At 38.3% G+C, this 24,533-nt stretch overlaps 1 long non-coding RNA gene across 4 annotated transcripts in view; it reads right to left on the minus strand.

Moving 5' to 3' along the window:
• The window catches only part of LOC102066250 (uncharacterized), a 125,448-nt gene that overhangs the window by 90,814 nt on the left and 10,101 nt on the right, over positions 1 to 24,533 (minus strand). For 3 of the 4 annotated variants that reach the window (XR_012580441.1, XR_012580440.1, XR_003380363.2), the window contains exon 2: positions 19,597 to 19,668. This is a non-coding gene — a long non-coding RNA (uncharacterized LOC102066250). Of the gene's footprint in view, positions 1 to 19,194; positions 19,669 to 24,533 lie in introns of all 4 variants that reach the window. The other variant, XR_012580442.1, reaches the window with a different exon arrangement.

A 24,533-nucleotide genomic window follows, 5' to 3' on the forward strand; every position in this document is an offset into this window, starting at 1 on the left:
AATGCCCAGAAGTGAATTCAGACCAGGAACTGAAAGTTCAAGAGCAGTAAACTGGAAAGGAGTTAGTTTTTCTTCTCCAAATTTATGGAAGCCTTAGACATTCCTTCTGGGATCTGAATTTTAATTCCCAGGAGTCTGGAGGAAAACTATATCACTTCTCCAACTCCATTTGTCTCTGGATAGCTAAAAACAGAAATGAATTTATCCCTAAATGTTTTGAACCTTCATTTTAAAGACATAAATGACCCCTTGGCACACAGAATAGGTAGAAAATGTACTCTTCTCTCTTTCATTTTCCTCCCACATTTCTGCTCTTCTCATCTCCATTTTTTCTTCAGTCTCATTTATTTTTTTCCATACTATGAAGCTGTAAGTAGTTGAAGGAATGACAATGATATAAGGCTGCTTCTTTCTGTACCCTCCATCCTTTACATGGGTGGATGGGTCCCTGTAATTGCAGTTGGTTTTAATCAATTGCTCTCAAATACATACTAGTTGTCCTTTTTTTGGCAAGTATTTTGAAATTTAAGAGTACCTATTACTTATTTAAAATTAATACAAGCTTGGAATGCATGCAAGTCCATGTAACTTTTCATTTTTAATTTGAATCTATTCTCCCTAGAGGAGTCTAGAATTCTTTATGAATTTATCAGTGTTAACTAAGGAAAAAAAAAAACAAAAACCAAAAAACAACAGCAAACAAATGCCCCTTATGTATCCTAGATTCTTCTCCAGGGAAAACTGTTGAAAGTTTACACTTGAAAAACAGTGTTTCTCATTAAGTTAAGTTGTTTTGAACTGTAAGAATGTTCCACCATTCAGTAAAGGTCTAATTTAATTCCCATTGAATGACAAAGAAATAATCTCATTTATTTCAGTAGGCACTAAGGCTGCCCTTGCAAATCATTTTGATTCATATAGTAGCATTCCTCAAATCCAGAAATGGGTTGAGCATCCGTATCCATGGAAGCAGGATGAGGGTGAGTTCTCTTGCACAGATGAATCAGAAACAGTCTTGTCATCATTGGGCAGAAGTGACTTGTGATTATTTATAAGGGTAGTTCAGGTAACTGCTACACAGTGAAACCCATGGGCAGACAGTTACTGTATAGGAAGGTCAAAAAATACAATAAAAAAGGTTAAGTTAGAATTTGCTTATGTTTTATAGAAAAAAAATTAAACCTTTTCGTGTGATTGGTATGTTTCTCTTTCTGAGTGCCAGTGGGTTTGCTAGAGTAGGTTTTTGCTGGTCGGTCAAATACTGTGTGTAATAAATTGTATAGAACTTTGCCGGCTGAAAAGGGGAAGATCTTTGATCACAATTTTCAGTGATGAGACTAATTAAGTAAATAAGTCTAACCAAAGCTAAAGTTCATGAACCAACAACCAGTGACCAAAGAATAAGAGTTGGAGATTAGGAAGCATTTGTCCATTTTTTAAATGTAAAAAATTAGAAAAAAAACCAAACAAAGCAGCAGCTGTTGCTACTGAAATAATGGAATAAAGATACAGTAATTGGATACAGGCATCCCAAAGGAGGTATTCTTCTTCACTGATCATGTTCTTGAAGCTACTCTTTTGTGTGGCATCATGTAGAAGTATTAAAAGAAACTATTTTTCAGGGCTGCAGCTGGAGATGAGGGTGAGCTATGTGATTTAAGGACAAAATTTGGAAGGGAAGAGCTGGACAGTTCAAGAAATACAGAAATTTGCTGATCTGAAGAGCCCAAAGTGTGGATCATCAACTGACCTGGAACAACGTACCCTTGTAGGACATGATGTCCCATGGTGGAAAACCATCATCCTGTTCTGGAGGAAGCATGGGGAGAAATGAAGGCACAGCAGCAGACAGAAGAAGCAGAGAGCTGCTTCAACAAAACTGTATGTTAAAACAGGCCTGCCATGAGAAGCATTCCAGAGAAAAGGCACAGTTCTGCCTATGAAACAGAAACTGAAAAGGAGTAAGAGGTGAAATACTGTGATTATCCTGCAGCCTGGGATGACTGGATACAGCTTTGGATGGCTTGTGGTGCTTCTGCTGCTTCATAGCTCTTCAGTTTTGCATCTCTGAGAAACTGAGCTCTACCAGAGAAGCTGACAAGGAAGTAGACTGTGGCTGGTCATTAGGAATGAGATGAAAAGAATCAGTGTGCACACACAACATTTTACATCCATCTCTACTGTCATGTGCAGGAGAGAGATCCTTTCATAGTGAAGCAGATGAACTTACCTTTCCTCCCCAGCACAGCTTTGGCAGCTCTCCTGCAGCAGGAATTCATCACTTAAATCTCAGTCTTTATAATTTTCTTCTTCCTGCTGCTCTCATAAATGAAACTGGGATAGAAGTACTGGTAGATAATAGGAAAGAAATGTGATGTCAGCCTTCAAAAAGAGAAAGATCGTAGTAATTACTGTCAAGAAAGTCTAGCTTCAATCCCTTTTAAAATACTGGAATAAATAACAGTTTCTAGCCATTTGGAAGATAGCAGAGGCATCAGGAATAAGTGCAGCTTACAAAAACAAACTGTAGCTGTTACTTTTTGACAGAATTACCAAATGAGAAGACTGTGACAGATCCAGTGTAGGAATTTTCTGTCTGTAATAATTTAATGAGAAAAGTTATATTTGCAATTAATTCTTAAAATGAAATGTGATACCAGAGAGTAAAGATGGAAATAACACAAGAGATAAATGTCTAGTGAGACTGGGGTTGGACACCTGAGACATATTTATCATGGTCTCTAAGGAGATCTGCAGTGTTTTACAATGGCTTTATGCTTGGTAAAGCTCTGCTCAGCTTGAGTGTGGGGCCCTGGAGTAGCCTTTTGTTTAATCTACCCAAAATGCTTGTCTGAGGTCCTTCTTTCCCACTTGCACTAGCAATTAAATATTAGTTCCAAATGGTAGGTCTTTATTGCCTTTACCTTCTTCCCTGTGTTCATGTCAGTTCCTCCGAGGAACAGCCTGTCATTCTCATCCAGGGAGTCATATCATATCAGTAAGACAAACAGAAAGAATGAATGATATTTATCATTCATTGCCTGCTTTATCAATGTTCTTCACAGGGAAAAAAAAAACACACATGGAAATTTTGCAGATGATGTTAATAAGGAAGAAATAGCAATACAGATGATTGCAGAAAGATGTAAATGAAAGATTTTTAGAGGTATAAGGATAAAAAAACTCATAAGAGAAGATCAAACAATGCCACCTAATAATTCACCTGGAGAGGAATGACACCTATCGAGAAGAGTTATATGAAGATTAAATTAAGGAAGGGCAAAATTTGGGCCAAATATCAGGAAAGTTTTCCTAGTGGTGAGATTTAGAAGATGCTGCAAAGGAATGGTCTAAATTCACCACTTTTTAAGGTAAAGTAGATCAAAGTGTTCCTTAGAGACTATAAGCAGATGGGGAGATTAGGTTGCATGTCTGCAATTTATGAGCTCTGATGCCCAAAAGAATTATTTGAGGAAATCTGAAGTTCATAAAAACCTTCCCTTTCTCTCTACAGCATGATGAAGTACCCCTACCCTTTTTTTTTTGACATAAGGCATTTGAATTGTTCTTGGAAATGAAACTGTTAACAGGTGTCCTTTACCTTTACAATTATTTATACTTTGTTTTGTGGCAGTATCTTGCAGTTCTGCTCCCCACTAGATCCCACTTAGATAAGTGCTGTCAAGAAATACAACAAAAGTTATTTCTATACTCTAGAGTTCTAATAATCTAAATGTAAAAACAATTCAATAAGTAAGTTTTATAAATGGTTGGGTATGGAAGTGAGGACAGAGTAGGTAACACCACCGTGATGACAAAGTAACATAAGCTAACTGTTTTTAAGTTGTTGATTTTGTTTGTGCTATGAGTTCTTTAAAGATCATATATCTACTTCTATGTTGAAAACAATTTCTATATTCATCTGTCACTGGAAGTGGATATTACAGATAGAATGTCACTGATAGAAATTCAGATATATCTCCTGCAACAAATATGTACAAAGAACTGTATCTGGGAGCTGTATCAAAAAATGTTTGAGCATCCTCATGCCATAATTTGTAAATACACAAATATAGGTGTCCTAACCAATCTTTTGCCTTGGCTGTTGAAATGCAGGGCAGCTGCATGTACAGGGTGTGACTGATGAATATTCATTTCTCTATGACCACACCTCTCTCTGAGGTCAGGGTTGTGCTGCACAGTTCACAGGTGTGAGGATGAGGCTCAAAACTCACCTTGCATCTATAACCTCTGAAGGAGATGTTCCTCCTTTATATTTTTGTAGAGGCTGCTTTCTTACAAGGTCTTTTCAGATTCAAAATAAGGAGAATTGTTAGTTTTTCACTAGTTTTTCTTACTCATGTTCATGCCCAGATATACTACATCCTGAGCCTTGAAGTTACTATAAGTCTAGGGAATTTCCTAGAAAGAATTGTTCTAAATTAACCCTCTTGGTATTTCAGGTCAGATCTGGTTCCATGCACATGCATTTAATTTTAAAGACCCTAAAGAAATCAATTACCCCACTTTTTCTGTCTTCAAATTCTATGTTCTGCGCTTTCTTTTAACTGCAGTGATAGTGTATTCATATAAAGTTTCTCCTTTTCCAAATACTCACTGATAATGTAGCCTTCAGCACGAAGGGCTTTGAGTAGTGGAGTTTTTTCCTCTCCGTGAGAGGAAAAATAAACCCTCTGTTCCTATATGCGCCAGGTAACACGTGTTGGAACATGTGATAATATAACATGAAGGTATTCCTTCAGGTTATTTTACTTGATGCAGTTTGACACCATCCTGTAAGTGATATTCTCTTTGTTCATATTGTTCTCAGTATTCACTGGCAACAAAAAAAGAGTATTTTTCAAGCTTGACAGAAAGGGACCTTAGGTCTGCACTCCTCTTGCTCTTTTTCAGGACAATGTCATTTGATATTTCCTCTAGTCAGACTGCTAAAAAAGCACCAGGCTCAGCCTAGTGAAAGAAAAATACTATTTATTCCTTATTCTTTTCAAAATCATGCAGAGATAATTGCAGGTTTTGTGTCAGCCTGTTGCATTACAACATTTCAGATACGATCCTTGTTTTCCTTCCGTTACCAATATAATGACACATGGTCAGGAGAAATCTGTCCATATATTGAAGTTTCAGGAGCACAGGCATATCTCACTGGGAATGGGAACTGAAGAGATATAGCTAGTGGCTATTCAGATGAATGTCAATGGGAGAAAAGAGCCCTAAGGATGCACAGTTACACTTAGTCCCATCTGGATACTTCCTTCACTTCAAAGCATAGACAAAGCTGGAATCTCTAGCTGCAGGGTTTCACTCTATCTCATTCTGAAGTTAATACAGCCTACAGTCTTTTAAGTGCATTGCTTTTAACCTGAGTAACTGAAATATGGAGAAAAAAAAGTCGCTGGTGATCTACTTTAAATGTGGTTCTGTAAGGACCTACAGGAACAAAGAGAGCACATTTCTGTTGATGTCAGTCACAAATTTCCACACTCTGTAGGTAAATGCAGTGACTGGTGAAGGCAAGGGAGCAGCACGAGCAGTCTTCTCTTCCAGGCAAGTGGGTAGTTGAGGGTCACACCAAGAGAGGCAGATGCAGCTCCTCACTTACTAGGGTAGCTGTCAGTGAGGGCTTCTCACAGCTCTTTTTCACAGATTTGCTGTTTTCATGTCAGACTGGTGTAAGGTCATACCGGGGAAGGGAAATGAAGCAGTACAGAGAGAGATGTACAGGCTCATAGAGGCTCATAAAAGATGGATGATGCAGTCAGGGCCCTGTAATGGTGTTTCTAACATGTCCAGTTTATTTTTAGCAGGTGATTTTTAGGCAGTCTGACTAATGAGAGATGAAATACATCTGCATTATCATGAAAGCTAATTTCATGGTTATGCGGACATAAGCTGGAAGATGTTGTATGAAGCTGTATACAACCCACATGTTTGAGGAGTCCCTTGACTTGGACATGTTCTTCATGTACACATGTATATCTAGCATTTCACCTCAAAATCCTTTATAGCTCTTCCAGAATCTATAGCATATAAAGCCAGAAGATTTTTTAAAATGCCAGTGCACGATGCAGTAGATCACTTCTATCTACGTGCTGTTGACACTTCCACAAAACTCTGACATATCAGTGAGCCCAGACTGCCCTTTTCATAAGCCCTGCTGCCTCGTTTGCCCAAAAGACTTTGTTCACTTCTAGAGCAAGAGAATTCACTCATCATTACAGACTGTCCCATCTCACCAGGAGCGGCGAGCCCAGCCAGCCCTCAGCTTTCAGGGCACCCTCTAGAAACTTCATGGCAACAGGAGTGCTGCTGGCAGTCAGCCAGGCCTCCATCGCAGACAGTGCTTGAAGCAGTTTGCATGCTTTGGTCAGCAGTTCTGTAATTTCACATATGAATTCCCTAAGAGCTCCCCAGCGAATGCCATCAGTCTGGGTGACTTATGAACACAGCTTCTCTGCTTGGTCTGATGTTTCCTGTGTATTTACTTTAAAGTCATCTAGCTCATCTGACTTATTTACTACAAAGCAAGTGTAGACATATTTATGTCATGATTTACACTGAAATCACCAAACCTAAAAGTTTTCTTCAGGCTCCACTGTAGAACAATCTCTGACACTTCTCTGTGTCATCCTATGGATAGACATTGACATTTTAAGTCTAAAAATATAAATGAGCCATAGCATGGATAAACCTTTGACCTGGTAACTTTGAAGAAATTTAGGATGGGGTTTCCATGCCAACTGGACTCCAGAGGGCTCTGAAAGCTAAGGTAGTTGTGAACTACTATAATGCTGTTGATACCAGAGGATACCAGGTAACTCTTGTGGCACAGATGAGATAAGAATCCCTTGTGGATAATTCAAAATTATCTTGTCTGCTGAAGATACAAATTGTTAGCAATAGCGAAATCCCCAGGTTTTGGTTATCTAAAATGATGGCCAAATATGTCTATGAGGTGGTAAATGATCTCAAAGGAAAAAGACACCTGTAGGAAATGACAAATATTGATTATTACACAGTAACAAAGGCATGAGACAGATGCTCTGCTAATCTAAATCAGAGTGACTGCTATAAAGACTGCAATAGAGGCTTAGCAGAATTTGACATCTAGTTTGAACTTTTTGAAGTCAGAAAATATATTTTCTTTAGAAAGTTTACATAAGAGATAGTTTTACATTCTATTTCCTCCAAAATTTAACAAAGCAGTGATTTCCACCACTGTCGGATCCTCCTTCAAGTGTAAGTATTGAAATTGGAAATGAGATTCAACATCCATTTTGATACAGACATGAAAATGTCCACTTGTCTCTCTTACGTAATCTGTTCACTTATCATGTAAAAATATTCCAGCAAAGATTTGTTCTCACAAGGCTATGAAAGTTCAGCAAAGAAATAGATCTGACATTTTCCAATGAATTATTTCACAAATGTCTTCTTGTTTGGCCACTTTAGTTATTGTCTTGAAATAAAAGAAGAAAAAAAAGAGAAATCCAGTTAAATCATACCCAGAGCTCCTCAGAGGGAATAGGTCTGAATTATTGCTTACACGGCAGCTTGCCTCAAAACTTGAAGTTACTACCATCATAAATAAGGGCAAAATGTCAATAGCTATTTGAAGTTTTACTGCTATGCCAGCCTTTAATTTCTTTCCGAAATAAGGACTTTCAGGGCTAATATAGTCCTCTTCCAGACAATATACAGGTCAGGAAGGAATAAGCTGGCTGTGGTCTTTTTTGTCGGTCAGAAGCTATTTCACCAAAATGTATGGTGACTGCAGGAGCTCAGTCCTCAGAGGTAACAAATTGATAAAAATCTATCACTATCCCCAGACTAGTAGAATTATGCCAGTTTAGTTTAGGAAAGGGCCTAAGCATAAAATTACGTATAATACAAAGCAGACTTGAGTGTCTCATGTAATATTCAGAGTTGGTTTGTTTTATACGAACAAACTAAAGCTTTTCTTGCTCATTTTCAAAGCATGAGGAAAACTTGTGCATCTAGATGACCATAATGTCCAAAATATATATTTAGGAGGACATTATAAAGGACCTGGCAAGTTTCCTTTTTGTGTCCAAAAAGTAAACTGTTATGGTTTTCTTGCTGCTTTTGGTGTACCCAGAATCAAGGTTAATCTCTTTTTCAGTATCAAAAGCATTTATTGTCATTCTTCATAGGGAAAAGAACCTTCAGTTGCTAGACCTGAAATCTTGTCAGTGTGATTTTTCCTAAAAATCATGGCTTTTCAGAGTTACTCTCCTGAAAGGAGCAAACTTTTAAGGCATGTTATTTCACAGAACTGACACAAAAGGATAGATGCTTTTCACAACCTTCTCAACCTCAAATACAAGATCAAATGACTTTGCAAGCTCAAAATACAGTTTCATGTGTTGACATGGGAAACTTAGCTGCCTGCAGCACATTCATATTACTTTCCAGATGTTGGAAATAAATATTCCAGAGGGTTTAGACTAATGGAATCCAGTCTGCCAATGTACCTCATATGTAGCCCCAGCTGTTAAAGCTACTTTATAAGCTGTCACAACAGAAGGAAGCAAAATTCTTCCTCAGTCAGTATTCCTGCTCAGTTTGTACTGCTTTCATTTCAGTCATTTTGCCAGACTGGCAAAGTCCAGGCTGTAAATTGGAGAGGTTAAAGCATGTAGAATGTGGACAAGCTTGCAACTATAACACGTTGGGGTAAGACAGTCTTGGATAAGTCTCGGGAGTGCTGGTGGAGACAACTGGCCCACATACCTGTGTTATTCAGCATCCCTGCATCATGTAAGTTTTTCACTTCATCTCTTGAAGTCAAACATCTGCTAGCAAATTTTGTTCTTTCCTTCCTTATGTGCAGAATATCAAGAACCTTGCATCTTCCCACAACAGCGTGGGCTGATGCATGTGTTCTGGCAACTGCAGTAACCAGCTTAAACATGGAAATTTTACAGGTGACTAAAGTCAAACATCTCGTGGTTCTGCAAACAGTCCTAAGTGAGAGCCTTTGACTTCTGGAATATGGAGGGATGCAACAACACCTCCCTCTTAGCAGGACTTCTCTCAGAGCTCATAAACTCTCATGTTTATGAGGTTCAAAGACTGACAAGGCCTGGGCTGATACCCCTTCTCCTCAAGGCTCAACCCTCACTAATTGTGAATACCAATGCAGTTCATGAGAGCATTTCACTGACACTTGAGGGGAATTTTTCACAATTTTACCTTTGTGCATACTTCTTTTCGTCTGTGTGCCAGTGTGTGTAAATTGATTTGAAAGGCCCATAGTAAATATAGCATAAATATTGTCAAGTCAGATCTATAATTGTCACTATTTTAATTATAGTAAATTCTATTGAATAACTTTAAAAATGCTAAATTAGTTGATTGATTAAAAGTTGTTAAATACTTTAGCCATTAATTGTCAAGTCTGAGCCTGTTTGACAAACGGGTCCACTGCGCTTTGTGATCCAATAGAAGGGTCTCTCTTACTCCTTTTCACGCTTAGCCTTTTCCATCCTTACTGTTTTCATTCTGACCTCCTATAAATCATTCTAAATTGATTCTATTTTGATTTTCCTTTGTATGTTTGTAGTGGGTTGACCCTGGCTGGAGGCCAGGCTCTCACCAAAGCCACTCTATCTCTCCCATCTGCAATTGGACAGTAGAGAGAAAATATAATGATGGGTTCTTGTATAAGATGAAGGGAGAGATCAGTGACCAAACACCATCAGTGGCAAAACAGACTCATATTGGGGATATTAATCAAATTTATAGCTAACAAAATCAGAGCAGAATAATGAGAAGTAAAGCAAATCTTAAAACCACTTTCCCCTCTGGAAGGATTTCTGGCTAAATCTTTTGGACACATGTATGGGGGAAAGGGGAAGTTTGGACCTTGCTCTGATGAGGCGATGTCCTGCTCTACACACTCCATCCCTCTGGGCCTGTATCCCAGCCCCAGAGTGGGCACCAATCCCTGGTATAGAGGAGTCAATACTCCACCCCTGGAGGCCCAGCCTAGCCCAGAGAGGCCAAACAAGCAGAAGCCCCACCTGGGTAAATGGCCCAGGAAAGCTAAAGGGTGCTTAACCCAGGACATGAGGCAAACAGGTCTTGACCCTGCCGCCTTTTGAAATTTTTATCAGCTGAACAACATTGGAACCTGGATTAGTAGCTATAATTGTTCTGTTCTATATCTTTTCTGTCTTTTTCTTTTTTTTTTTCCTCTAATTCCTTCTTGTTGGAGTTTTGAGTAACCTAAAATTGGACAGGCAAAGTTGAATGGTCTAAGTTAACATTTTGTGAAGTGTTTTATGTTGATTAAATGCTGCCAATATTCTCTGATTTTCTGAAGTTGCCAGTAAGGTTTGTTTCAGCTTCTTGAAAATATTCCATCAGTATTTCTCTTGTTCATCTAACAGAGTATATTAAAACACCTGAAAGCCTTTTAAGAGGCTCATTGACCCAGGTTTTTTTCTGCCTGACAACCCAACCCCTCTCTTTTTCCAGCTCTACCTCCTCTCCCTCAGTGGCATAGGGAGATGGTGGTTATATTTCACCACAAGTTGTTTCTCTGCCACTCACGGAGAGGAGTTTTTCACCTGCTCCGATGTGGGGTCCTTCCAATGGGACACAGTACTCCACAAACATCTCCAAAATGAATCCATCCCACAGGTAACAGTTTTCCACAAACCACTGGCCCATGGGTCCACAGGGTGCAGTCCTTCAGGCACAGCTCCAGTGTGGGGTTCCCCAGAGGGTCACAAGACCTACCAGGAATTCTGCTCCAGCATGGGCTCCCCTCTCCATGGGACTACAGGTCCCCACTAGGAGCCTGTTCCAGCATGGGCTTCCCCCAGGTTCACAGCACTCTATCAGGCATTCACCTGCTCTGGTGTGCATCCCTTCTGTGGGCTGCAGATGGATGTCTGCATCCCCATGGTGCTCCTCACCATCATCTGCACCAGTGACTGCAGGGGAATCAGCTCCTGCGGCTGGAGCACTTTCTTCCTCTCCTTTTTCACTGACCTTCATGTCTGTGTCTGCAGAGCTGTTCTTCTCACATGTTCTCACTCCTTTCTTCCCTGGTCACAATTATATCCATGCAATTATTTTTTTTTTTTCTTAAATAGATCATTACAGAGGCGCTACCATCATTCCTGATTAGCTAAGCCTTGGCCAGCAGCTGATCCATCCTGGACCCAGCTGGCATTGGCTCTGTCAGACATGGGGGAAGCTTCTGGCAGACTTTCTCAGAAGTCATTCCTGTAATGTCCTCACTACCAAAATCTGGCCATGCTTTTTTCAAATATTTATTAATCCTTCTTTTGTTAATACTTTTCATTATAATTATTTAAGTGACATAAACCCCTCATTAACAACAGTGTGTTGTCAAAAAAATGCATATAAATGTTTTTTCTCCCCTTCCTCAAAACTTAAGTCTTCAGAACATAAGACATATCAACATATCTTAAAATCTCACATTCTTAGGGAAGCTTTCTTAAAGTTTATGAGGAATTACTTCAACCCCTAATGAGAAAAAAACCTGAAAATTGCAGATCAAGCAAAGCATGATAAGATAAAATCTCCCTATAACTTTAAATAACACAATGACCTCCTCTATCTATGCTTTAAAAAATGAAACCAAGTTTCCTCTTTCCATAAAGACATAAAAATACAGTGTGTGATTTAAACTGAATTAGAGGAACCACTGATGTTTTGACTGATTTCTATTTCCCTTCACAAAGCAGGCAGGAATGTGATTTGGAGTATTTCTGTGCATCTGCAGCAGTGTCTTTTTGACTGAAAATATGTTAAGAGATATTGCAGGTCAAACTGCCAACTGGTTTAATTTACTGAAGTGGGGAGGAAATGAGCTTGGGCAATTAAAACTAAAAGATAATAATCTTCCAGGTCATCTGATGAAACCCTGAAAGGAGAAGTATAAAGTTTTATTTCATAATTATAATGAAAACAATGGGCTCCTTTCCTTGTTTACTTCGTTATACTTCTCTGTTCATGGACTTTCACTAGACTCTTACTGACTACCACATATGACCTTGAAAGGAAAATCAACCTGATGGAGGTGGCAAACAGAAAATAATATGACCCCTAAAAAGTGGCCCTATGCTAGATATTAAGAAAAGGATTTGACCATCATTTGTTCCTGTATTCATGCATGATATTTCTTGCCAATTCTACAGTAATAGTTCTGAGGAGATTTGGATTGAAAATCTGGGGGCAGCAATATTTCAATAAATATTAATTTATTCCCAAATAAACCTCAGTTTTGTATTAAAAATGCACATGATTTTGCAAATTTGATATCTATGATAATTTGTGTATTTGCCAGGTGCAATATGCTTTAAAAGTTAATCTTAAATGTTAGTAAAATTGTTGGGGGATTTTTGGCATTTGAAGATCATAAGACATCTCCAGTAATCTCATAAAACTTATATATTTGTTTCAAAAACATCTATTGAAGTCCTACTGAAGTCATAGAGATTGCTCATGTACTTCAAGTTAAGTGTTTTTCAGTCAGAAAGCTTCTTTTGAAACTTTTTTTAAAACTCCTTTTTTTAAAGCCTAGAAGTAGGGAAACTGAAAAAATTCAACAAATGCATTATCTATTGTGAATTATTCCTTCTAGTAGCATTTTGTTAGTGACAAATGAGCATAATTGAAGCTCTGACTGAGAGCTTATAATAAAGAAAAGATTACCATTTCCAAAATGTAACTTCCTTCTTTGTTACCACTAGAAAAAACCAAATAGAATTTGTTTATATTCATTCTTTCATGTAGAGGACTGACATGGGGCATTCAGTTGCAAAGTAGCATTATCTCACACTGAAAAGGGGAGAAATTACATATTCCTACATTATCACCTCTCCTAACTGCTGACTGTGGTGTGTGGCACCAAATAATTCACTTTAATCCTTATGTTTTGGGAGCCCTGACCATTAGGTTGAGATAACTGGAGTAAAGCCTTCAGGGCATTATGAACGTGAAACTTGAAAGCTCTTAGTCCTCCTGTGGGTGTTTGATGATGTTTGACACAATATATCATTTGACTAGGAATATTTTCTTCCAAGGGTGCCCACAGTGTCCTTCATCAAGACAACTTATAATATAGAAATAATATAATACTATTCTCTACATATAATATTTACATTTGAGGTGCAAATCAACCCCTAAGCAAAATCCTATCAACAGCAAGATTTTAGTCTTTTTTATACCTTTCATAAAGTCAGTGCAGAAAAAACGTTTGCATTTCTAATGCAGGGTAAGTGAAAGGCATTAGAGATCTGAAAGGGAATGCAGAATTCCAGAGCAGTGACATATTACTGAACAATCCAAAAATCATTTTGGCTCTCATAGGAAATAAAAGCCTAAAGTCAGAATGCACATAAAATGAAGACCGAAAAGAAAAAAATGTCTTAAAAAACGAGAAATGTCTTAATTATAGCTAGATGTTATTGCTATGATTTAATTTTATTTTCATTAGATCTTATTTAATCTCTCTCTCAGTGGGCTGATCTACACAGAGAAAGATGCCAAAAATATATCACATGAATTCCCAAAATCACAAATTTCATGTCAGTTTATTTTGAAAGGTCATAAGTTGCTCAATGCCCTCCGACTTTGCATCTGCTGCAAAACTTCATGGATGTTATTTATCCTGCATTCAAATTCTTCAAGAAAAGTTGTCCATCCTTTGATGTTTTATTCACAAAGTGCTAATCCCTGGGCCTTAGTCTGAGTTTCTTTACTTTCACTTTTAATACAAATACAAATTAATTTTTATTGATGACAATGATATCTTCTGAGAATTGCTGCATTCCCTATTATTTGGATAAATTAATATAAATCTGTTTTAAGAGAGGAAGATTTATTTCTAAATACAGCTATTGAACACATCACTGCATGTTTTCAGCTTGTATCTGTTCAGAATGTCGCTCACAGGACATAGTTTGTTCATTTATGTTGACAAATATAATGTTGTGGTTTAATTATTTATGGATTTTTAATTATTGAAAGCATTACTTAGCAGTCTACCAGGAAATGTATCATGCTATATATTCTGAAGGTAATAAAAACTTAATGATCAGAGGGCCAATGGCAGCAGTTCCCTGAAATTAAATCTTTGATGAGAAGTGTCAGTGTGCTTGCAAGTTTTGGGACAGGGAGGAAAGAAAAAGGGTAATAGGTAACCAGGTAACAAATGTTTTCAGCTATGTGAAAGGTTAATGAGCACATAGCATTTGCATAATGTGACCTTTGGGCTTGCCTAAACCGCCCTTTATTTCTCCTTAAAAGTACCCTATCAATGTGAAGTCTACTGTGACTCCATCAAACAAGTGCTAGTGGAAACAGAGTGCTTGGGACTGTTTTTTAGCTCCACATTGACAGGGTTTAGACAATGACATATCAAAAATATTTGTCGAAAAAAGACATGTATCTCCACCTAGGCACATTCCACAGAGGGAGCAAAATCAGCCCAAGTGAGGGTGAGAAAGATAAATGTAGATGAGGCCTTCATGGTTATTTTTTTTTGTTTGTTTGTTTTGTTGGTTGTTTCTTCTTTCTGTCCTTTTTAATCCAAAGTAGATGATAAAGCTGATTTATTATTTTAAGAAAGAGAACAATATTTGAACAACTGTCTGGTTAGTCTCTTCTCACTGTGGTAAGGAGTTAATTTAGTAAAATAAAAGGGCTACAAGAAGGTGTCAAAGAAAAATATTACACTTCTTTTCTTCTCAATTACCACTGTATAAAATATGATTATAAAGCACAGGAAATTCAATAGAACAAGCTGGCAGGCACATATACCGGTGGAGTGAAGTCTCTGTTTTTTTCCTGCTCTCCTTTTAATAGAAACATTTCTATTAAATTCATATTTCTACTAAAATATTAAAGTTTCTTGAAAACTCACAAGACTGCATTGATCCAAATTATATCACTTTTGTGTTAAGTCAAAAGCTGATTAGACGCGTCCAGGAACATGTTATACTTAACAGAGTCAAGCAGTTTTGTTTGGGTTTTGCTTTTTGGGTTTTTGAAATTTATTTGAAACACAGAAGCAGACATAATGCATCAATTCATGTTTACTTCTGCAACATGTTTTTGTCAGGACTTAGCTGGTAGCAGCACGGGATGATGCCTATTAACCATTGATTCTTGTTGAGCCCAAAAGTTGGGAAATTAAGCAAAACTTTGTGGTGCTCTCTGGAATAATTTTCCTCATTTACAAACATGAATGACTTGACTTTAGCAATATTTTCTTAGAGAATAAAAAGCACACAAAAGGTAAGAAAACAGAGTAATGTATACTATCTTAAATGTTGATTAACACTATTTCACAGCCTGTTCTATGGTAAGGCTTTTGCCTAGCCTGCTTCATTCACATTTTGTGACTGTCAGACATCTCAGGACTCCATACAGGCTGTCTCAGATCCTGTGCTTTAAGCTGGTTTTGTTGCTACAAATTCCTTCCAGCCAGCCCATATTTCACCAATTGTTCTAGCAATGGTCCCCAACATTACAGCTATAACAGCTCTCTGGCATCAAGAAATATTTAAAAGCATTGCTGCTTTTCAAGGAAGACTGGAGTCTTTTGTCCTTCTTATTTTTCCCTATAGCTACACACAAACACACTTCTTTGCCTTACTCTAGGGTGAGCTTTTAGTTCAACTCCAATGAGCATAATTATTCTACTCAGAAATCTCTACCATATTATAAGCACAAATTTTCTCCACTGTTCGGCATTAACAGAAATCCTTTCCAAACACAACAAAGCATACATGAAATGGATGTCACTTAAGCCTGTCGATCTGTTCTTTACATTCACACCTTCCTTTTCTTCCTCAGAAATAAACAGCATGCACCTCCCTTGCCTTTTGCCCCCAACATTGCCTGGTGTCTCTTTTGCCTTTGCTTGCAGCCTCAGCTGCCAAGGCAGCGCAGGTAGCTGGAACTGTGGGATGAGAAGAAGCACCAGCTCCACCAGCCCAGACAAAGCCCTGAGGAGTTATCCTGTAAATCACCAGACCTTCCCTGCCGTTTCCTTTCTTCCGAGATTTCACACTAGATATAATGGGTCTATTTATAGCCTGGTCCAATTATAGCTCACAGAAGGTGTGGTCCCACTCAAGCTCCTTACTTTTTCTTTTTCCATTGACTCTGGCAATCCAGCTACCATTGGATAAATGGGGTCAGATAATTAATCCAACAGAGAACAAGCCTGCCGTAAGAAATTATCCATTTACTCAGGCGATCAATGAGCTTTTGAGGCCACCCTCCAACCACATGGTCTCCAGCTCTGTCTCAAGGGAGGAGGCAGTGGTACATGCCTGGGGAGAAAAGAGATAAGAAGACTGTGCCTTTTGGCATCAGTCTGGTTGAATGTAGGTTAGTTGCACTGTGAAACACTTCAAACATGCCTCTCTGGAGAATACATTCTCCTAGCCCACCTAAAATGGCATAAAAAAGGAAAAGAGTTTTCATCTTTTTTTTTCCTGTTTTGCAACATGCTGCCCAGAGAATTTCACTATCATTGTGTCATACAGATATTACTTCCCCTCATATAAAACAAAATCGAAAAGAAATGCCAAAACCTCCTTCATGTATGGGTACTCTTCTAAGTACCACCCATGTAAATATTCACATACTTCCTTTGGTCTGTCTGTAATATGAGCTCACCAAACCATGCCATTAGCATTAAGCTATATCTAAGAATTTAGCTGTTCATTGAAGAAAAAAATTTTCCTCCATTGCAGAAAGGCTCTAAAATCTGTTTCTAGCAGCAGAAAGCAGTAGAAGGGCCAGTAGACAACAATAAAAGTAATTTATATACTGCACAAGTTTCCCCCCTCCCCCTCAATTATATGCCATATTTGCCTAAAATCAATGAGAGTTGTTTCTGAACTCAGGTTGTTTATTTTGGATTTCCTTGTACAGTTCTAATCTCAAGTCAGGAAAAAATTAAATTACTAGAAATTCTTCTTCACCTGACCAACCCAGTTACATTGTTCCTTGTTATTTTCTTTTAAAAATCAGAAAAGGCAAAAAGGAATTGGGGCCAAGTGCATAGTTCTTCTTTAAGAACCATCTAAGTTCATGAGACATTAAATGTAGTCCAGTTAAATGATTAGAAGAACACATACTTCATGTTCTAAAATTGTAACAGAAAAGTAACATCCTTTCCCAGCTTCAGCTCAGTCCTTGCCTTGCAGCCCTCAGATAAACTGGAAGGCTGCAAGTAACACAAAAGGGAGGCTCAGAAGAGCTGAAGGAATGACTGAGTTGTTTCTTTCTATAGTGAGCCTCCAAGGAACTGCCCAAATAAGCTGGGAAAAGATTTATGTGTCTGACAGAAGACGTTTATAAGAAAAGAGAGGCAGGAAACAGCAAAGGAGTGGGAAGAGTTCACTATAAATGCTTTATTCAAGTTTCTGGGCCAGGACCTGGAGGACTGGAAAAGATGGAGGTTTTTCCTTGAAGCTCCAGTGGAAAGTGTTTCTAATATTGGCAGAATCAAGAAAATGAGTGCCACAAAGCTTAATACAGAGGTGATAGATTTCGGTCCTTTTAGCTCCCTACACACATTCTGAACACATTCTGAGTGGGGAGACAGTCTGACCAGTGTGCAGTCAGACACAAACACATCAGAGTGCTGGGGGAAAAGAGTAACTCATGGAGGAAGGGGGAAACTGCAGCAGCATTCCCCATTCCTAACCCTATTTGTAAACATGACTATTACAGGTTACAAATAGATAATCATCCCGTGAGCTACAGCTTAAATCTGCCATTTATAAAATTTTTAATTCACATTTTTAAATTATGCAATTCACTAACTTCATGAAAGAACAGCCAATGTGATACTAGTTGGTTTTATCCCACCTGTTCACCCTCAAACCCTGGAAGTTTAAGTGCTGAATAAAATGAAGACTAGCATTTAACCAGATATGCAGAATCAACAAAATACACATGCACTGATCTGAATAGTCTTTGAATGAAAGAAATATATTACAATACATTCTTTTAAAAAACCAATAACTGCAACATTTTCCCTTTTTTATTATTTTTTCATTTTTAGAGTTTTGTTGATCTTTGCAAGTTTTTATTATTACATCTACTTTCTATGGGTGGATGTGGCTCTCTGTGAAGTGAAAGGCAGTGACAGCTGCTGAAGGTTTTTAGACAGAGTTTTCAATGCTGGGTCCATACATATTTAAAATGTATTCATGTAGTGAGATGGACTGTTCTGTACTAGGAGACAGATCCCAGGCTTTTATCATGCACATTTCTGGGTATCTTGTAGTGTTTGCTTTTCTAGTGCTGCAAGAAGCCTGTTTGTGGAAGAATTTATAAAGGTCTCAATTATGTGTGACGGTGTTATAAAACACAAGGAGGTAAAATGTGTGTTGCAAATCCAGGCATGTCCACTGATGCAGCCCTTTCTTTAACTCTGTTCATGAATCAGCATAGCATAAAAACTGCTTCACGACAGAAGATTATCTTGTCTGCAATGTGGTGGTATAAATTTGATATGCAGAGGAGCTGTGCTGTCCTGGTTTTTTGCCTGTAAGACACCACCAGCAGATCCGGACAGACTACAAAGAAGGCAAAATGGAAGAAAAAATATGCTTTTCATGCCTATAACTGAATCTAAAGCCCATATTCTGTTTCTTTATAGATTGTTCTCTCATTTTGTTTGGGAGTTCTTTGAGGCAGAATTTTTGTGGTCAAATTTAATGGTGGGGCAGCTCCAAATACTAACAGCCAGGGTCTGATGTCTTCCTGCACCAGTTCATGTTGTTGTATTGCCTTGGGTAGGTTTGTATTGTACCATTTTCAAAATGACAAGAATTCAATAATTTCTGATAGAAATGAGGAGTTGTAACTTCTAGAAACCTTAAAGCTTCTCTTAATGCCACAGGTGATACAAGATTTAAGCAGTTACTTCCTTAGCAACTTCAGATAGAAAAGGTACATTTTAGCAAAAATACATATTTTTGCTGTTAGTAGCAAAAAAGAAAAACTAAGGTAAAATATGGACTTTAAATAATCGAGGTCAGAAAAAAAAAGCCTGTTCAATCAATCCCACGAAAATAATCACTAAGAAGCAGACTGTTAGCAGGGTTAGAAAACAAAAGTAATTGTAACATTTGACTTGCTCACCATGCACTGTTTCAACTGAGTAGATCCATTAAAGGCTCCAAATGACATTCTTCTGATCAAGCACATTCTTCTTGTCCATAAAAGTAAATTTTTCTATTACATTGCCAAATTTCCCCAGATATTAGGTTAAAATATCCCTCTTTGGTTTATATTTCAAGTTGAATTACATCAGAGCAGTCAGGAAAAATTAAAAATGATCATGTAGAAGTGAGGTGTTTCCTGCCATTAAAAATTTTTGAGTGTGTAATCCTTAGCAATGTGTTGCATGTCTTTAAAATCCTGTTACAGGACATAGGATGGGCTAGGAGATCACTGAATCCAGGGAAGAGACAGTGCTTTAGTGCCTTTCTCCTTGTTCTGTTCATTTCTGTGTGTTTGCAGTGCATAAGCCACAATACTCACTATTTTTAACAGCCTGTCCCTTGACATTTCTTCTTAACTGACAGTCCTGGGTGAGACAGTACAGAACAAATTCTGGGAAGAGAATGGGGAAAAATTGAAATCACAGAGAAAATAAACTGAACATGAGAAAGCAACAATGTGCATAGACATACAGATAGACACACACATAGGCTGTGGTTAAATTCACCTTGCGTCCTGCATAAGACCTTCATGCATTGTTATAATGAAGCCACAAAATTTCCTCCCTCAAACAAATTTAAAATTGTGTTTTGAAGCTGCCTTCCTTCTGATGAGGGTGTTTTGTCTGCTCAGCTTCTTGCCTTTCCTGTCTGGGATAATAGGACACGCTATCAAGAAAATGCAAGAGAAAGTTTTGTACTTTTGTGCTGGGTTTGGGAGAAGGCTGGGACCTGCTGTGCACACCACAGTGTTCCTCTCCCAGCATAACTATTTTGACAAAAGCACTGTTGGGAAGACAAACAAGGTGACAGATGATGGGATTCTTGAGTTCACGGTCAAGCCTAACAGCTGCCATGATTGCCAGGATGAGGCACAAACAGCCACATTCATCCGTGGTGCAAATCCATTGATGTCAGCAGATGAAACTGGCTATGAGAAACGTGCCTGCTCTGCTGTAGGTTTGTTTCTGAGTGAAGGGAGGATAAGCAGTAAAAAAAAAAGGAAGAGCATTAAGTAAATATGCAAATTGCAATCTAATATGCAAAGGCTCTAGTTTGTTGCTCCAAGCACTCCAATAAATAAAGAAAGCTCTCCATTTGGCAACATATTTGCACATAACACTGTGTACTTTCCACATAAAGCCTTCCAAGTCGACTGGCTAATTATTATTATTATTTTCTCTTCTGCTGTTAGAAAAGCACCTTCCACAAAAACAAGAGCCTTGTTTTGTTGATCTCTCTTTGAGGATTTATATATCGGATTAATTAGCAGTTGGAACAGGACTCACTCCCTCTCACAGCTTCCGTTCTCCCATTAACAGTCTGTGGCTTGGTGCTAAATCTCAGAAGACAGTCCTGCTATTTACTGTTCTGTTTAGTGTGGGATTGCTAATCTTATCTATTTAAACACAACTGATGATGTCAGGACAGTCAACAAGCAAAGGCAGTTTGTAATTACTAGTCGTAATGTCACTGCTGATCCCAACACTTTAGTGAACTAATCATCTTTCTCTTCATTTCATTCTTCAGTATTAAAGCACTATAAAAGAATACTTTAATACGAGAGTTTGGGGAGAATGACATCCTTTTTACTTGTATTGCTAATTTTGTAAACTGCAGTCTTAATTTGGAAATAATTTTCTGAAGATCTTCTTTACGCATTGTTGTCCCTCTGTGTGTGCTTAATTCCTCGAAAATGATTCTGCATTAGAAAGGGGCAATTTTAATATTCCTAAATGGTCTCACCACTCTTGCTTCCAGTTCATACCCAAGCCAGACTGAAATATGTTTGTGGCTTGACTGAACCATACTGCACTTTGCCTTCAAGGCATCTGTGTGAGGATGAGCCAGCATCCAGTTATGAAATTGCTCTAAGTGCAGCAGGATCAGACTAAAGCTACTCTGACCTGAGAGAGTGCATGTAAAGCTGAGCAGGACATGTCACATCCTGCCTCCATTTCTGAAGCATCAGTGTCTGACAGTGTCAAACAGCTCAGCTGCCTGACAAGCTGCCCGAGGAGCTGTGAGCAGCAGCTCAAGCAAGAGCTGGTGCTCCCTCATCACCCTGCAGCAGGGTTCTCCGGGCAGCTCCACAGGCTGTGGCAAGCTTTCCTCAGCAGCAGGCACAGAGCATGGCTGCAGAGCAGCACACTGTTTTCTGGGCCAGCTGGTTCCTGGGGACAGCCCCTCTGCACCTGTGCCTTGGGTGACACAGTTGGCTTGTACCCAGCCTGCTCACTGGGCTTGTGGAGAAGCACTGGTCTGCCCTCTGCACCACTCAAACTCAAATTCTTAAAGCTTTAAACACTGCAGAGATTGCACTCAGATGCTGGGTGAGTCACTTTCCTTCTTTTCCCTTGTCTTCCCCATCAGAAATGATAATATTCTTCTCTGGCAAAAATACAGAGGGAGGATTCAGAAGACAATATCCCTTTTCAAAAGCCAGCCACAATAACAAGAAACTTAGACATCCCAAGTGCATTGAACCGAATGTTAGGGGATTTCCAGACAATTGCACTTTCAGCTTCAGCTCCATCCAAGGAGAACGTTTAACACAGATAAAGAGTAGGATTCATATTTGATTTTGCTTATACCAACAAAACTAAGATCCAAACCCAGTTCATTACAGTTAATTGCAGAAGTTGCACTGACTTCAAATTGGATGCCAAATTGAATGCCTAATAAAAGACTCAATAATCTGCATTTTAAACATGGCACTGGGTACCTGTCCTGTGCAGATATGCAGAAATTTTAATCTCAGAAGATATATTTGCACTTGGCTACACATCACCTTTAATTAAATTTCATCCAAGAGGTTTTTTCCTGCACATTTTTTTTTAATTTAAAGACAAAAACAAAAGCCCTTTCAAGAACTAAAGATCTGACCTTTTCTGAGGACTGCTTACATGGTGTAAATTATGCTCTTCCATAGTTTTCGATTAACTACAGTGATAAATTCTTGTGAATGGCTCGTAACAAATAGGAGGTTATTAGTCTTAACCCAAAACTTTAAACTGCTCCTATTTTTAGTCGTCTAGGATCTGTCTATTAGGAAACAATTAGGAATATATATAATGTTGAAAGCATTCCTGTATCCAGTTTGACCAAGAGGGGAGATTATGGGCCAAGTTTAGAGAACCCAGTGATACAAACAAATTGTCCAAATGTATTGGTCTTTCAAAATCCACTTTGCTGCAATAACTGATTATCAGGGATGAATGGTATACATATACATCTAAATGGGTTTTGTACATATTTTGAAGTCTGCTTTATTTTTTGTTTGCAGCTGGAGGAGGGGACTAGAAGGGCCCTATTCAAGTACTTTTTTAGACTGAACAGATTAACTATATAACAGACCATAACAGTTTAAAACCTTGTTTACATCCACTTTTATCACTATCTCAACCCTACTACAGCCAGAAATTTCCTGCAGACTTCCATTAGAAGCTGAAGAGTTTCCCTGATTTTCCTTTCTTTCCCATTCTGTGATTCTGTGATGCATTCAGTATCCTACTTATTTGGTCTGCCATTTTCCTTCTTGTTTTCCTTGTCACCACAATACTTCTAACTTTCTATTAGTCTGATATGTGAATAGCTAAACTGGTTTCGGAGATTCCTTTGATTTACTAGCAGTAAACTTTGCAATCCTTCTGAGTTTGTCTGAAAAGAAAAATAACCCAAACATCATGAATAATCCAATAAATAATGAACTACTGCTGGAATGTAGGTGGGAATTTTTAAGGAAATTTCAGAAGAATTTAAGAAGAAAGAAATCAGATTTACAAAATAGGTCACTAAAGCTATATCAGCCTCCTATGACAAGAAAAAAAAAGATTTGGGTAAAATATATCATCCATCTTTATCTACTCCTGATCTGCACTACATCAGATGCAATGTCCTACATGGTCTGTTTCCAGATTCTGGCCATTATTATTTCTTTTTAATATCCCACTTAAAATAAAGCAATGATGATTCTCCAATAATAATCACCTTATCTTCAGGTGAGATTTAGCAAATACATTTCATTATTATCATTCCCAAAGCAACTGCACTTACTACTGTTGAGGAATAACCTGCTTTACAGTGGTTCAAGTTCATTAATGACTGTGCTTCTTCATGGATATCTGTGAAAGCAGTGTGCCATGTTGATATTTTGATAGTAGAAGAAGAACAGAGAGAAGCTCCAAATAGACTTAAGGGTCCCTGGGAAATGGAGACAACATGAAAATTCACGGAGATCTAGTAGTACTATTTGGCAACTAATCTGAAACACAGCAAGAGAGCCCAAAAGCATCCCTTTCCAAATGAAGTTCTCAGAGCAACTTTCACATTGTGCTGTGCTGTAAATCCCACCCCAGTACTGAACTTCTGCAGTGGGATTAAACATGTGCACCAGCAACATTTTCCAAGGAACATCAAGTCTCCCATCACAAGCACACACCATTTGACCTTGAATGGACAGACAGGCAGACAAGATGTGTTTCCTACTGGGACATTTTGTGGCATTTATCTCAAGGATGCTGATGGTTTCTTCAGCTCTCAGGTGCACTAGGTAGCACAGTTACCTTCCATACACACAACTTAGCCAGAAGGGAATAGAACAGCTAAAAATGGTTGTACCCTTTTCTACTCCTTTGTCACACCCAGTCTGGCCACACACACCAAAATTTTTTATCATAACATGTACATCCCTTTTACAGGGCAAAAATAAACTCTGCAGCTCTGTATGGCATGCACTGAATTTCCCTCCCAACTGTTCTGCCTGGTGGCAAATTGAATTTAACTCACAAGGATATGAACATCTTTCCCTCAAGAAAAATTGTCTTTCGCACTGAAGTTTCAAAGCACATTATTTCTTTGTACTCTGTAATCTCTCTGCATTATTGAGAGCAAATCACTTCCTGACATGTCTTACAAGAGTTATTTCCTCATCCATAATGCTTACCAATGGTATTGAAATCTTGATACACTATTTTCGTGGCTTAGAGATCCATTACCAGCTAACTGTGCAATAGGCTCTCCCTTACAGAGAGATTAACTTGCTTTGTTGGAATCAAAGTTAATGTCATCAAGTGGCATTAAGTGGTTGATCAACTGTTTGTAGCTGTGATGCTGTGACTTCCTCAGTCACAATCCATCAAAGCGCACTGCTGACAATTTGATTCTCAAAGCCCAGCTAGTTCAGCTGGGAGTGTAGTTTGGATTTTGTGGGACAAATCAGGTGGCACCAAAACAGTTAACCTGAAATTTATTTATTGG

Source organism: Zonotrichia albicollis, chromosome 1 (genome assembly GCF_047830755.1).
Source record: "Zonotrichia albicollis isolate bZonAlb1 chromosome 1, bZonAlb1.hap1, whole genome shotgun sequence".
Lineage (NCBI taxonomy): Eukaryota > Metazoa > Chordata > Aves > Passeriformes > Passerellidae > Zonotrichia > Zonotrichia albicollis.